Consider the following 5,920-nt stretch of genomic DNA (forward strand, 5'->3'; position numbering starts at 1 on the left):
AGTGAAGTGGGTGTTACTGTTCTTTCCACCACAATTGCATTACTGTTTAGATGAGCAACCCTGGTTCCCTCTCCATTGTGCCTCCCTATGGTAGGAATATACTTATTCACTAAAGGCTGGGTCAAGATAGCAAAAGGTTACTGGAAAGAACAGATGTCATAATTGAGTAGGAATTTTAAGATTTTGAGTCTGCTTTGTCCTATTTAAATTTTTTTTTCCCATTCGACTAGTAAAAGCTGGAATTGAAGCTGCACAGTTATCCTGGGTGTTAAAATGAAATCAATGGAAGAGATAGGCAAAACCACCCAAGGACCTATGGATGTAGTAGCCATTTGTTATCCAGCCTGAGCTGACTCATATAGCATTGGAAGAGACTGAAGTTAACAAAGTAGTTGCCTAGCTCTATAGTGGTGGGGCTGAAACTTGAAGTCAACTCTGTCCTACTCCAAATCATGTGACTTTGACTGTTGTATTACTATTCCTCTCCAGTTCTGGTTCCATGTTATTTTCTCGTGCTTTATGGTGACTGCTTTGAAATAAGAGCCAACAGCCGGTTTAGAGAAATTAAAGAGAAGACAGGTATTTATTAAGGAAGAAATACAAGTTAGGGTAGTAACTGGTAATTTCAACTAATGTATGATTCTTCCAGGGAGTTTGTTAAATGCGAATACTGTTTAAGATTGTGCATTTCTTCTGAGAACCAAGATGAAGCCCGTAGTGCTGGTCCTTGGGCAGCTTTCCTAGGAGCAGTGCCCGTGGATGCCAGGCGGTTTTCCCTGGAGATGACTGGAGGGTAAAACAGTACAGGGTTGCACACAGGTTAGGCCCCACTGAATAGAGTAGGGTTAGGGCTGAGCCAGCCAGGCTGCAATGGAACAAAATTAAAGGAGGCAAGACAGCAAGCGTCGATCCTATATCCTGAGAGCATGCATCTCCTACTTTAGACTCCTGTTATTTGTTTCTTTTAACAATCTAATTTGAAAATGGAATAAATATAAAAACTACGATAAGATTTTACCATCACATTAGTCCCAATGTCATTGACCACCATCAGACTATTTTCAGAGGATGCTTTTAACACCAGCACAAGAGTACACTCATTTCTCATTGACAAGTTTAAAAAGCTCAAAATCATGTCATGTTTCAGTTAACTTTGTATTTGAAATATCATTCCTTTTGTTAATGTGTTTATTTCCCAAACTTCTAAATCTTTCTTTTTTTTCCTTGTGGTCTATGCCTTTATATAACATTAAGGCTGCCCAAACTTTCAATTATCTTGTAGTGTAATCACCCCCATCATCAATATCCCTCAGAAAATTTCCCTCTGGAATTTCCCATGTTGTATTTCTCAACTGGACTGCATTTTTCTGTAATAAAATGTGAGATGAGATTTTAACTTGTTGTTGTCTAAATTATTTCTAAGTCCCAACATTGAAGGTATCCTAAGTTGTTCATATTCTAAAGAGAAACCTAAGAATGTCTAACATTGGGATCAGAATTCTCCATGGACCTCTAGGTCTTGCCAAAAAGCAGCAACTAATCCTAGTATCATAGACCCTGTGTTCTTTTTCCTTATTTCTCAGTCTATATAAGAAGAGGAATGGAGTCAATAAAAGGGATAGGGTTCATCAGTCACCTGAGTCTTTGTTGGCCTTTTGAAAAATGTGATTTTATTAGAAAGTTATTTTTTTCTTCTTTTTTCATGAGATGGGGACAAAGAAATTCTCAACATCCCCCAATGCAAGTAGTGGGGATTTCAAGGAAATAACTCCTAAACTTTCAGGATGCTTATAATGGGAGATGGACATATTCCTTCCATGACAGATAAAAGCCACAGATCCTGCAGGAGTAAGTGGTCCAGGATTATGAGAGAGATTCCCATCTGTAACCTCCTGGGCAGGTCACTTGCTGCGTCAGTGGAAATCTCCTTAGTACACAGTCTGCTGCATTAGTCAACAGTCCCATCTGGTCCTGGAAAGTGTTTGACTTTCCTCGACCACGATGCTTTCTCTTCTTTTCTTGTTTTCCTTCTACCTCTCCTCTCCTCTCTTTTCCCACTCTTCTCTCCTCTCTTCTCCTTTCCTGGCTTCCCCCTTCCCTCCTCTTTCTTCTCCTTCCCTTCCCTCCTGGATTTCTCTCTCATTTTATTTTTAAATGTTCCTTTACATTTTTAGGCATCTCAGGAGGAAAGGAGAGGGAAGTTGCTTCATACCTTCTGTCTCCCATCTCAACTGGCCTCCTTCTCCCGCACCATGGTGATGTGGTTCTATAATCTGATGTTCACTTATATCACACACTGTTGTTCCTGTGTCATTTACAAAGGAGGCCTAATGATCACAAGGAAAAGCCTGAGCTTAGAAATCATCCAGACTTGGTTTAAATCCTGGCTTACTAATTATATTATCTTGGGCAAATTTAACTTTGTTTTCCTACCCACAACATATGAGTAATAACAGCAAAAATAACAATGACAAAAATAAGTCACCCACCCTAATACCAGCATCTCATTTGTCATGAATAGGTATTAAATACAGAAAGCACCTAGTTTAGAATATGTTAATTAATTTAATTAACATATCCTGAGCACCTACTATGAGCCTGATGCTGTACTGCACACTGAAATTTCCACAGTAAATCAGAGATATTACCTGTTCCCTCCTCGAGCTTATGGTCAAGTGCAAGGGTTGGCAAAAGAAAAGTGCAGGGTAGAGACCAAATTCTGCCCTTAGCCTCTTTTCACCCTGTCCTTGAACTAGGTTTGGTTCTGCATTTTTAAAGAGTTAAATAAATAAATAAGTACAAGAAAAACTCCTGTGTGGCCCATAAAGCCTAAAATATTTACTATCCAACCTTTTATAGAAAAGTTTGCCTGTTGCTAGTCTAATGGAACACACAGGTAATACTGAATAAATGCTTTTCACGTGCCAATTCATAATGTGATGTTTTCTGCATGGATTTCTGATTAATTTCTGCAGTCTTTCAATTCTTCTATAGGCTTATCATTGCCCTTGCAATAGAAATCACATTTTTCAGATGGTTATAGGTCCTGCATGAGTGACTCTTGTGCCTTTCCAGCCGCCTCTAGTCAAATCCTCATCCTCCTGCCCACCCTGGATTTCCTTCTGTTCAGAAAAATACTGCATACGTGCCTTGGCCCAGGTCATTATAACTCTGTGTTTGCCCTCTCCCCAACCTTTCAGCAATTGCACTCCCAACTTATCCTGCAAAATACAGCTCTGAAGTTACTCCCCTTGAAAAAATTCCCTTCTCCTCTTTTACCAGGCTGACAATCTCGTCTCTCCCTTTATTTGCTCTCATGACTTCTGATACTTATGGTAATTTTATGCTCTCTTTTGTGATCATACTGTCACCTCCACAAGTTAGTTCCATAAGAACAAGGGTTAAATCTCTTTTGTTTATTAGTTAATCTCCAGCACCTAGTATCCTTGCCTTGTGCTCCATAAGTACTAGGTTAATAAATGAAAGAGTGAATGATTTAGTGTCATGCTTGTGAAAAAGAAAGAGGTGAGATAGTTTATAGAATTCTTTCAATATGGGTGCCCTTTTCCCCAGGGAAATAGAGCCCCAAATGGATTTTCTGTGGCTCTGTTTAATCGTCCCTTCATTCTCCAGTGTAATTAATGGAGACCCAGTGAGCTGTTTGTGCTGATACATCATCTCCATCCCACAGAAATGCATTTGTTACAGTGCTATCTAGGCCAAAGCTAATGAAACATTTGCAAATGTCCTGATTTACCAAGAGCAAATTGGTTCACCTGAATGACAAGTTTTGTATGCGAGGGAAATGTTCTTCTTTGCAATTTTCTAGCTATGTTCTGGAAATCTCAAAGTCCCAAAGAAACACACATCAGCAGTCCCTTCTACAAGGCAAAGACCAGAGGTCACCTTGAAGAAGGACAAAAGTTCTGAGATCAATATTCTCCCATGGCAATCCTCCTGCAAGTTTTAGAGTGCCTGTGAATTCTCTGAAGTTGTACATAGCATCTATGTTTGTATATGTTCACCTTCCAAAAGAGCGCATGAGGTTTCTCAGCTTCCCTCTGGGTCTGTAGCATCCCAAGAGTTGAAAACTAGTGCTCTAAGAAATTCAGGATTTCTCTGTCTGTTCTTGATTTTTTAAAAAAATCAGAAAATAAAATAAAGAATAAGGACCAGAGATGAATGCAAGTCCTGAAGAGACCCTTCCTATTTCTAGTCCCAACCTTCCTTGACCCCCTGTGCAGATGAGGAGTTTCAGAAATACTGGAGAGCTGAATTGCCTGATGTTTTACATCAAAAACATACACAAACCAAGGACTCAAATTCTGCCAGCCCAATGTCCTTTCCACCCCCACCCTGCTGTCCACCGAGAGGACAATCATCTATTTCTTATTCCATTTCTTTTCCTGTTCACTCACCCAACTTTCTCCCATTCATGTATCCTTTCTTACTGTCCCAACCTTCATTTTCTCAGCATGAACTTTAAAAACTATTTATCATTTGTATCTAGATTATTTCTAAGAAAAAAATTTGGTTTCAGAAAATGTTCAACAAGGCTGTTAAATTAGAAAATGAAATGTAGTAAGGGAATACATTTATCTTTTCCCTTCCAAATTCATCTTTCAAGTGGTATTAAAAGAATAAAAAAAATCATATGAATCTACAAGAGCCAAAAAAAAAATGGAAGGAGAAAGGTCACTACATGAAAGATTACAACAAGTTTTAGAAATTGAGGACAGAGGATTCAACAAAAGGATAGAACACAAAATATGTGCCTGAAGAGGGACACTGTTGAAAGACAAAGGGATCGGTCCTAAGAAGTTCAAATATAACAATGGGTATCAGAGGATGGTTAGAATTTGGAGACTATAATAAAAAATCCAAAGAAAAAATTGCCAGGTGAATTTGAGAAAATATTCAGATAATAAAATGTGACAGAAAGATAAAAAATGAATGAAATGGTCATCCATGTTTTTCCTGTCAGTTCCTAATGTACCTTCCATAGGCTTCTCTGAGATAAGGAATATGGAATGGACCTTGTAGCCCTTGGAAATATTGCTCCTTGGCCAGTTGGCATGATGCCACATTTTGTAGAAAGAACTAGAGCAATACAGGAGATGGAAGGTTTTCCACCTGTGTTCTAGTTTGCTCTTCTCCCTCGGCTCCTGTAACACACAGCTCCTGAGGCACCCAGCTGGAGTAGAGTGTGGCAGCCTGGTGTTTAGTGGTACCTAGAGCCTAACCCAGGGCCTTCTTACATCTTCTCAGACATGGTCCCTCCCTCACTGTGGAGGACACCCCAGGCACTCCAGACACCCCAGAGTACAGATGGTGAATTGCTCAAGCAATTCAATGAACTGCTCTACCATTCACTCCTCTCCAATGAGGTCACATCCTCCACCATGATGTCTAGATCTCACCTTGGAGTTAGAGAAGGGATTTGTCCTTGATGCTCTGCCACAAACCTGCAGAGAGTGGGTCCCACCTGTGTTTGTTCATCCTATATTCTTTACCATATAATTATCTTTTAGTAGCCATTGTTATCAAAAAATAATGCCATGATTTAATTAATAACTCTTCATATTAAACTTTCCTTGTTAAAATGACCATGTGGTTTCCATCTCTTAATTAGACCTAATAGTTGCAGCAGGAGATTAAAGAATATTACAGAACCAATTTAGAAAGAATGATATGGATATAATAAGAATTCTATAAAAAAACACAAATAAATAAAATTCTTTGAACTGAAAGAGAAGTTTCCAGACCAAGAGTTCCCAATCATAAACTTCCACAACTTGATCTTTACCAAGGATAAATAGAAGTGTCTAAAGTCTTCCAGCATGGGTGGGATGATCATGTATGAAAAGCATCAAGAATAAGAGTGTATCAGACCTCTCAAAACTAGTGAAGAATGTTAGGA

This window comes from Urocitellus parryii, chromosome 4, assembly GCF_045843805.1.
Source record: "Urocitellus parryii isolate mUroPar1 chromosome 4, mUroPar1.hap1, whole genome shotgun sequence".
Lineage (NCBI taxonomy): Eukaryota > Metazoa > Chordata > Mammalia > Rodentia > Sciuridae > Urocitellus > Urocitellus parryii.